The sequence below is a fragment of the Coenobita brevimanus genome, chromosome 50 (genome assembly GCF_032717465.1).
Source record: "Coenobita brevimanus isolate Jiangsu-jjx chromosome 50, ASM3271746v2, whole genome shotgun sequence".
NCBI classification, from domain to species: Eukaryota; Metazoa; Arthropoda; class Malacostraca; order Decapoda; family Coenobitidae; genus Coenobita; species Coenobita brevimanus.
Window position 1 is genome coordinate 37,813,125 of NC_137003.1, and position 10,219 is coordinate 37,823,343.

The 10,219-nt window shown below is 41.0% G+C and overlaps 1 non-coding gene across 1 annotated transcript; it reads left to right on the forward strand.

Annotated features, from left to right (window-relative positions):
- Window positions 1–1,961: 1,961 nt before the first annotated feature.
- LOC145399932 (5S ribosomal RNA) lies at window positions 1,962–2,080 on the forward strand. Its single transcript, XR_013897377.1, has one exon. It is a non-coding gene; the product is annotated as a 5S ribosomal RNA (ribosomal RNA).
- Window positions 2,081–10,219: the final 8,139 nt, after the last annotated feature.

The following is a 10,219-nucleotide window of genomic DNA, read 5'->3' on the forward strand; positions in this document are numbered from 1 at the left end:
GTGGAGTGACGTGGAGGGACAGGTTGACGAATGAAGAAGTGAAGGAACGCTGTGGGGTGGATGTGGATGTGGTTGAGAAGATTAGGAGAAATACACTGAGGTGGTTTGGACATGTGAAGAGAATGGAGAATGAAAGACTGACTAAGAGGGTGTATGTAAGTGAGGTGGAGGGAGGGAGAGGGAGAGGTAGACCGAGGATGAGATGGAGAGATGGAGTTGAGAGGTATATGAGGGAGGGGGGGGGTGAGTTGGGGGGAGGGTAGTCAAATGGTGGGTGACAGAGCGACTTGGAGGCGTTTTGTCTGCAGCCACCCTTTGCTGGATTAGGGCGTCGGGCTATAGATAGATAGATAGACTTTTTGTTGTGTATGGTTATACTGTAGGATGCGGCCAAGAGTCTTGAAAGCTTGACAAAGAAGGAAATGGAAGTTGGGCCAACTTCACAGGATTATTTTTGACAGGGGAAGTCGGAATATAAACTGATAAAATACATTTACTGTCAAATGATGCTAAACACATTTCATTAACACTACCGATGTGGACAAAGTTGCCTGTATTAGTGCCATATACACAGTCACTTACTCTGATTCTTAAATTTTCAGTTTCTGACTACCGTAGTGCCATTTAAACAGCCACTTTCTGGTCCTTTAATTTTTGCATTTTCTATCATTCATTAATACAACAGCTGAACTATGCTATTAATTCACTTGATATCAGTTGTATTAGTCTTTGAATAAAGAGCTGTAAAAGCTCTTCTCAAACAAAATTAGTGCTTAAAAAAAAATCAACAATACTGACACAGGACAATCTATATAATTTCTAGTGAGTTAAGCAAGAAAGTGAAGTACATGACAGTCAACTTGTCAGTTAGGCATGCATATCAGCCTTACATGATTTTCTGCTTACTCATTAATTCATCATCCTGACCCTTTCTTTCACCTAAAGATAGAGTGAGGTAGGAGCTAGGAACAAGGAAAAAAGCACAAAGGAGGAAGAACTATCAACATGCCCAGTGAAATAGGCCACACAATCATTCATACATCACATATGCTCTTAGAATTATAGTTTTGTCTCACAAGTCAAATTAAGCTCCTTAGACTACATGCATTTCTACCAGTGTACTTCTTACCAAACAAGGCTGCATAAAAGACAACAGAACAGCTTACCTCTAACTTCTGCAAAAATATGGCAGAGAGATGATCAAGCCTACTGACACTGTTGCTATTCAGGCTGTAGTGAGCAGTTACAAAGCAGTGTCATATGTACATTACTAACATGCTATTCAGGCTGGAGTAGTTATAAGGCAGTTCCATATGTACAATACTAACACATGTGCTACACAAGTCAATTTTAAACCCACCATAACATGGTGCTATTACTAACAATATTACATTATTGCTATGCCTTTCCACCACTACTAGTTCTATTTTGATTACTACACAACAGTATTACTATTACTCCTTTCAGCATTAAGTACTTGCTATATTTTCATGTGTACCATAATATTATGAATGTAAAAGACATGACCATGGTTATTTTACAGTTAGGTAGCTGCAGGAAAGCAACCTAGTTAAAAAGAATCACCATCATCATCCAATCATTATATATATATATATATATATATATATATATATATATATATATATATATATATATATATATATATATATATATATATATATATATATATATATATATATATATATATATATATATATATTATATATATATATATATATATATATATATATATATATATATATATATATATATATATATATATATATATATATATATATATATATATATATATATATATATATATATATATATATATATATATATATATACTGTATATATATATATATATATATATATATATATATATATATATATATATATATATGTATATATATATATATATATATATATATATATATATATATATATATATATATATATATAACGGCCATGCCACGTTGAGTACACCGCTTCCCGTCCGATCAGCGAAGTTAAGCAACGCTGGGTCTGGTTAGTACTTGGATGGGTGACCGCCTGGGAACACCAGATGCTGTTGGCATCCCTACGTGTCAAGTGGGGTTGGTGGAGGATTAGTGCCCCTCCCTGTAAAACAATTAACTCTAAGCCCTTGACCACCCCGTTTGGGATACATGGCGTCTGGCAATGGATGGATGGATGGGATATATATATATATATATATATATATATATATATATATAAAGTGGTTACAATCTAGATAAACGAAACAGAAAGCACAGAAACGGAATTATCAACAATGTGCCCAGTAGAATGAACCATACGATCATATGTTTATCACTCGAGCTTTCACGACAGATGCATCTATACTTTATGTTCACAGACCTGGAAGTGCTTGTACAGTAGGATACCAGGATAAGTATGAACTAGTCTATGAAAATCTGCCCCCTAAAAAGTGGTTGTTGAAAGAGAGATTAACTCTTAGTGTGGTGTTGGTGAATGGAGAGAGAAGTACAGAACTTCAGTGCAATAACAGAAAAGAATTGCAGATGAAGAAGAAAGTTAAGCAAAACAGAAAGAAGATGACTGGAGCAAGAAAGGCCTTGATACTAAACAGAGGTCTGAGTGGTGAGGCTGCAGGAGGACTGTATGAGGGTGTGTTAGTTCCAGCAGTAATACATAGTTGTGACTGTGCTATGGCATAAAATCAAAAGTCATGAATAAGAACACTGGTCATGGGACTGATAAAGAATGTGTGTGCCCAGTGTGAAACTGGATAGGTTAACAATTAATGTAATGTGTGACATATGGAGAGTAACAAAATCTGTTGACAGTACAGTAATTACCTGGTTAACGTGCATAACTCGTACCGAACATGGTGCGTGATAATGACAGAACCTTTGGGTCTTACCTAACCGGTACCAGGCATCCCCAGTGCGAGCCCTAATTTTCCCTTTCACAGTTTAGACCCACTAAATACATACACGCTATTATAGTAAGTATAAAAAAACACACAGGCATGGTTAGGCTATTAGAAAGTGATGAAAAGGGCACAATAAGGAAGAAACACATACCTGTACCATAGAGAGACCTGAGAGGAGCTTGAGGTAAGAGGTTCTGAGGCTAGGGAGTGGAGAGATGGTGGTCCCCACCACCTGGGATTAACTCCACAAGTAGGGTCTCATCTCTGAATTCCTCAAAGCCATAAAAAATCAGACACCACATCATCCCTGTCGGTAGAAACCAGCTCAGGTGTGTGATATTGATGTTTTTTAGCCAAAATGTGTGCTACAACAGGGGTGCAGATCCTCATCTTGTAGTGATAATGAAAAGCACTATAACCAAGCACGTGATAACCAAGGGATCACTGTAGGTTAGAAAGTGTTCTCATTTGGCAGAGTCAAATGGAGAGAATGGATGCTGATGGAGTGGTGAAAAGGGTATATAAGGGTGAGATTGAAGGTGGGAGGAGGCATGGTAAGCCAAGAAGGTGGATGGATGTGGTAAATAAGCATGTTGGAAATCAAGAAGAGAATGAAAAAATAATGCAGAACTAGCACCAAGCCATAATATGGCTATATGGCATTAAGGTAGAAGGCAGAAGGGTAAATTTATCTATCTATCTATCTATTGCCAGATGCCTCAATCCCATTTGGGGTGGCCACAAACAAATCACCTCCAAGTCGCCCTGTCCACTGCCATTTCACTGCCCTGCTCCCAACTCACACCCCCCTCTCTCATATACCTCTCCACCCCATCCCTCCATCTCATCCTCAGCCTCCCCCTCCCTCTTCCCCCCTCCACTTCACTCACATACACTCTCTTCGTCAGTCTTTCACCCTCCATCCTCTCCACATGGCCAAACCACCTCAGTGTGTTCCTCATAACGCTTCTTATCACATCCACATCCACACCACAATGCTTCTTTATATCCTCATTTGTCAGCCTGTCTCTCCATGTGACTCCACAGGCTCCTCTTAAATAACTCATTTCCACTGCTCTCACTCTTGACTTGTGTCCTTCCAGCAACGTCCAAGCTTCACTTCCATACGTTAGAGTTGGTATCACAATACTGTCATGTAGTAACTTTTTCACTTCCATGCTCACTTCCCTGTTTCTTATCACTGCTTTCAAAGAACCAGCAACCTTTCTTCCCTGCTGTACCCTTTCAAGCACTTCACCCTCCAAACCTCCATCCTTACTCATCACACTATCCAAGTACTTAAACGTACTCACATTTTCCAATTCCTCATCATCCAACCTCGCTGTACATTCACTGACTTCACCTCTCTCAAAGACCATCACTTTACTCTTCCCTACATTCACCTTTAGATTCCGTTTCTTACACACTCTCCCAAACTCATCCACCAAGCCTTGCAGCTCCCCTTCATCTTCACTCAACAACACAGTATCATCTGCAAACAACAGTACAGGGAGTTTCCAAACACTATCCTCTCTCACCAGGGCCACTCCAACATCCACTACCCTACCTTGTACCTCTTTTATTACCCCATCCATGTACAGATTGAACAACCATGGAGACATGACACATCCTTGTTTCAACCCAACTTTCAAAGAGAAAAATTCACTAGTTCACCATCCACACGCACTGCAGCCTTCGCACCATCATACATACTCTTCACAGCATTCAACAACTTCCCATCTACTCCATATATTCTTAACACTTTCAACAATCCTTGTCTATCCACCCTGTCATATGCTTTCTCCAAATCCATGAAAGCCGCATACAACTTCTTTCCCTTCTCTAGAAGCTTTTCCACTAAAGATCTAAGAATGAATATCTGATCTACACAACCTCTTCCCTTCCTAAAGCCTCCCTGTTCTTCTCCAACTAATTCCTCTGTTCTTTCTCTAACTCTGTCAATAAGTATCCTACCATACACTTTTCCTATTATACTAAGAAGACAAATGCCCCTATGATTACCACACACTTCTTTAAATTAACTGTACGATGTAAGAAGCAGGAAGAAAAGTGATAATACTGAGAAGAGAAACAATGGAGGAGTCACCTGGGAAATCAGTAAGTGCTGGTGGCCAACACTGTGAGGAAAGGAAGGGGAAAGCTGAGAGACGATCTTAATGCAGATGAACAATCAAGAAAAAGGTGATGGATAGTCATGGGCCAATTATAGTGTGAACAAAGGGTTGAGGGACATGGCTCATTAAATGACCACGAGTGAGGCAGGTATGACTCAAGCCAAGATGAGTCAAGATAGTCTCCCATCGACAAGTTGGATGGGTTGATGTGTGGCAGGGATGAACTGAGAGTTTAGTACTGTGAAATTTGTTGATAACCTGCAGGTCCCATGAGGATTGCCAATGTTCACGAAAGACGGATTAGAAGAGGAAAACAATTTGGGTGATCAGGGGATGAGAGGAAGATGACGTTTGTAAGGAAGTGAGTACACTACGAGAATCAGAGAAGAAAACAAAGCTGGAGGAAAAGAATCTAGGAAGAGACTTCAGAGCAAAAGCAATAGCATACAGCTGTGAAGTAAGAATACTTGCAACAGAAGAAAGAATACTTTAGAAGGAGTCAGGGAACACAACAGCAAACCCGACACCATGGCAAAATTTGGAGCCATCAATAAAGATAGGTGTGGTAGAAGAGTGACAGAATGTATGTTCAGCCTGTAACCAGCAGTACTTGACTGGGTGGTCAAAACACCAACAGGAAGCAATCTGACATGGGGGAGGATCATATTCTTTAACATGGAGGACAGTGCCCCCAGTGATGACAGAAGGGAGGTCACAAGTCAAATACTACTTTGGCAATGTTAGCTACCTGCTGCTGGTGTCCATGGGGAGGGTTAGTGTAACAATGGGTAGAAAGAACTGGGTGGTGTTGCTCAGAAAGAATGAGGCGAATATCATCATAACAGACAGCAAAATTTCAGTTACCAAAAGACAAAAAAGATGGAAGATGGACAGTACCTGTAGAGGAATTTAACTGTGCATTTGGAGAGACTGAAATGGGAATTCCAGAGGGATCAACTAAAGACTTGACTTTTTCAGTTTGGGTTGCATTTAGCACTTTAAGAAAACAAGAGCCATCAGTGCCTACTTGGCGTAACAGACAGGTAAAGTGAGAGGTCATCTGTATGAGAGGTAATGTTAGAATACTGCGACCAAGTCTTGAGCCCAAAAAGTGGTGGTCAAACTAGAGTTGCTGAGTAGGGAAGAAGTATGAGGATGGAACAAGGAAGACAAAGAAACAGGAAGGGTAGATATAAGAGGGAGTGGAAGCAAATAAGGCCAAAAGTTACTACACAAGAAGATGAACAGGTGAATACCGTTGTACACTGAAGAGACTGTGAAGCAAGAGCTAGGGTAGGTAAGCGGGACAAGCAGTAGAGGAAAGTAGAGGTTGAGAAAGAGTGGGGAGAGTTAGTGAAGTACAGTACTATGAAGAGGAGCCAAGGTCATCATCAGGGTCAAAGTATTGGCAGGAATGGGGGAGGGAGAACCAAGACAATTTCCATAATCATAAATGGAGAGAACGCTTTAAGGAATTGTTGAACATAGAGGATGGAAGTAATGAGAGTATAAGTGGCTGGGGAATGGCTGGGAGGAGGAGGGAGGTGAGAAGACAGGAAGAAATCAGTAGGATAGAAGTTGTGGAAGCAATGAAGAAAGTTAAACTGGGGAAAGCCCCAGGAATTGATGGAGTGTGTGGTGAAATGCTGAAGCATGCGGTAGAGATAGTAGTAGAATGGATGTGGAAAATGTGCAGATTGGCCTGGGAGGAAGGTAGAGTCCCGGAGGATTGGAAGTTAGGTGTAACTATTCCCTTGTACAAAGGAAAAGGGGAAAAAGAAGTGTGTGGTAATCATAGGGGCATCTGTCTTCTTAGTATAATAGGAAAAGTGTATGGTAGGATACTTATTGACAGAGTTAGAGAAAGAACAGAGGAATTAGTTGGAGAAGAACAGGGAGGCTTTAGGAAGGGAAGAGGTTGTGTGGATCAGATATTCATTCTTAGATCTTTAGTGGAAAAGTTTCTAGAGAAGGGAAAGAAGTTGCATGCGGCTTTCATGGATTTGGAGAAAGCATATGACAGGGTGGATAAACAAGGATTGTGGAAAGTATTAAGGATATATGGAGTAGATGGGAAGCTGTTGAATGCTGTGAAGAGTATGTATGATAGCGCTAAGGCTGCAGTGCGTGTGGATGGTGAACTGAGTGAATTTTTCTCTTTGAAAGTTGGGTTGAAACAGGGATGTGTCATGTCTCCATGGTTGTTCAATCTGTATATGGATGGGGTAATAAAAGAGGTACAAGGTAGGGTAGTGGATGTTGGAGTGGCCCTGGTGAGAGAGGATAGTGTTTGGAAACTCCCTGTACTGTTGTTTGAAGATGATACTGTGTTGTTGAGTGAAGACAAAGGGGAGCTGCAAGGCTTGGTGGATGAGTTTGGGAGTGTGTGTAAGAAATGGAATCTAAAGGTGAATGTAGGGAAGAGTAAAGTGATGGTCTTTGAGAGAGGTGAAGTCAGTGAATGTACAGCGAGGTTGGATGGTGAGGAATTGGAAAATGTGAGTACGTTTAAGTACTTGGGTAGTGTGATGAGTAAGGATGGAGGTTTGGAGGGTGAAGTGCTTGAAAGGGTACAGCAGGGAAGAAAGGTTGCTGGTTCCTTGGAAGCAGTGATAAGAAGCAGGGAAGTGAGCATGGAAGTGAAAAAGTTACTACATGACAGTACTGTGATACCAACTCTAACATATGGAAGTGAAGCTTGGACGTTGCTGGAAGGACACAAGTCAAGAGTGAGAGCAGTGGAAATAAGTTATTTAAGAGGAACCTGTGGAGTCATATGGAGAGACAGGCTGACAAATGAGAATATAAAGGAGCGTTGTGGTGTGGATGTGGATGTGATAGGAAACGTTAGGAGGAATACACTGAGGTGGTTTGGCCATGTGGAGAGGATGGAGGGTGAAAGACTGACGAAAAGAGTGTGAGTGAGGTGGAGGGGGGAAGAGGGAGGGGGAGGCCGAAGATTAGGTTGAGGGATGGGGTGGAGAGGTATATGAGAGAGGGGGGTGTGAGTTGGGAGCGGGTCAGTGAAATGGCGGGGGACAGGGAGACGTGGAGGCGATTTGTTTGTGGCCACACCGAACGGGATTGAGGCGTCTGGCAATAGATAGATAGATAGATAGATAAATGGAGAGGAAAAGGCTCATCATGACTGACGAAAAAGAAATGATCATGTGAGTGGAACCCTGAGTCTAGGGGGCTGGGCAATGACCCAAACAGGAACCAAGACCACAGCATGCACTCCCTACCCTACCCAGGAGCCTCGCAGCACAATGTCAGGCCACCAGCCAATGGCAGAGTCCCACTACAAAGCAACAACACCCCTGGATCCACAGCTGCAACTCTGCAGTGGTTCCACCTCCATAGAGGTCCACACACTGGGGTGGTGTCAAACCACCATGGTCACAGTAATTGGCCAGACCAACAGCCAATGGGCACACCCTAACTGTTGTAACATCCTAAGGGCCACGGACAAGAATTTCAATGAATGTGGAACAAATCACACCATTTGATACCAAAGAAAGGATAAATTTAAGAGAAACAGGAACGAAGGAGCAACAGAAGAAAAAGGTCCAACAAAATTAGTTAAGGCAGTGACAGGAACCTAAGGAGAGGGGAGAGGGCAGAACAGAGTGGAGATGCAGATGCAGTGTCCACCCAGTAACCAAACCTCCATACACTACAGTACTGTGAAGTCCATTTTGGTACCTTGCGAGAGCTCCCCTACACATCAAGTCCCAGTCAACATCTCCTAAGCCACCCCACGATGACAAGCAAGGAAATGGAGAGGTTAGAAAGCAAGGTATGCAAGTTAATGAGGCTTGGGAAATAACAGGGAATTATTTTGGTGGTGTTACTCAAGCCTGGTCCATCAGATCATGCAGAACCATCAACCTTAGGTAAGCATCTGTCCCTAGAGGGTTGGCCCACAGGTTACCTACAACGTTATGTCTGTCTTAGTTTGGCATGGGCTGTGCCGTGCTTCATTATGCATGTTATGTTGTGCGGGCCTATAGGGGATTGTTTTGGCTGGATGAATTATGTAGTAGACAAGACAAGGGTTTCAACATTCTATTTTTAAATTGATAGTAGACAGACTATCTGGCATCTGTAAAGAAAAAACATATATTTGCATTTGAGCTGGAGCCAGGGTTCATGGGCCCCGAAAGATATGTGAATGAGTGTCTAGCCCATAGCACTGGGCTGGCTCTTGATAATTATGGCACTTTCATTTTTTTTTTTTTTTTCCCTACTGTTTTCTGGTTCTTGTCTCCCCTCATTCTTACTACAGATTTTAAAAAATAATAATAATAATTTCATTCATTCATTCATCACCTAATCCAGTGTTGCCCCACGAGAAGCACTGTAGCCCAAGGCTAGGCAAGTTGGTCCTGACATTTAAGATGAGAGTGACCAGCCTCACTCATCCCTGAATGGCATTATATGAGCAATAAACCCCAACCACCCTTTTGGATATATACCTGCACTGACTCAATCCGACTGGAGCACCTTAATTACCCACTAAACCACCAGGCGCCATAATTTGGCTATATGGTTATCACCCAGCATAGTAAATGATTTCCCAGTTTAAAAAAAAAAAAAAAAAAAAAAAAAAAAAAAAAGTAATGGTGATGACACTGTTTTTGCCTTGAAGGTGAAGGCAAACCTTAGAAAGCTAAACTAATGATAATTTATCTTTTGGTAAAATATAGGTATGATAATGATGGTGATGAAGATGATGATGACAATGATCAGGATAATGATACTGGGTTAACCAGGTTAAAGTATGACAATGATGATAAAGAAGAAGAGGAAGAAGATGAAGATGATTGGCGGCGGCAGCAGTGGTAGTGATGACGATGATGATGATGATCATGATGATGATGATGATATTGGAAACCTAGTTATTGGACGATAATGAGCTATTATAAATTTCATAAACAAAAAGTATTATTAAACTGTTTATGCCTTTATGAAAAACTGTGTCAAGAAACCTCACATTACTTCTACAACAACAAAAGATCACAAGTAATTATTGTTTTTTATTAAAGTTCATCAATTATAAAAATACACTGTATTAAAATGACAAAGCATAGGCATGTTATTCATAAAAATTTGTTGGTGATCAAGTAACAAAAGTGGAGACAACCTGGCCTCCATGGGCCTG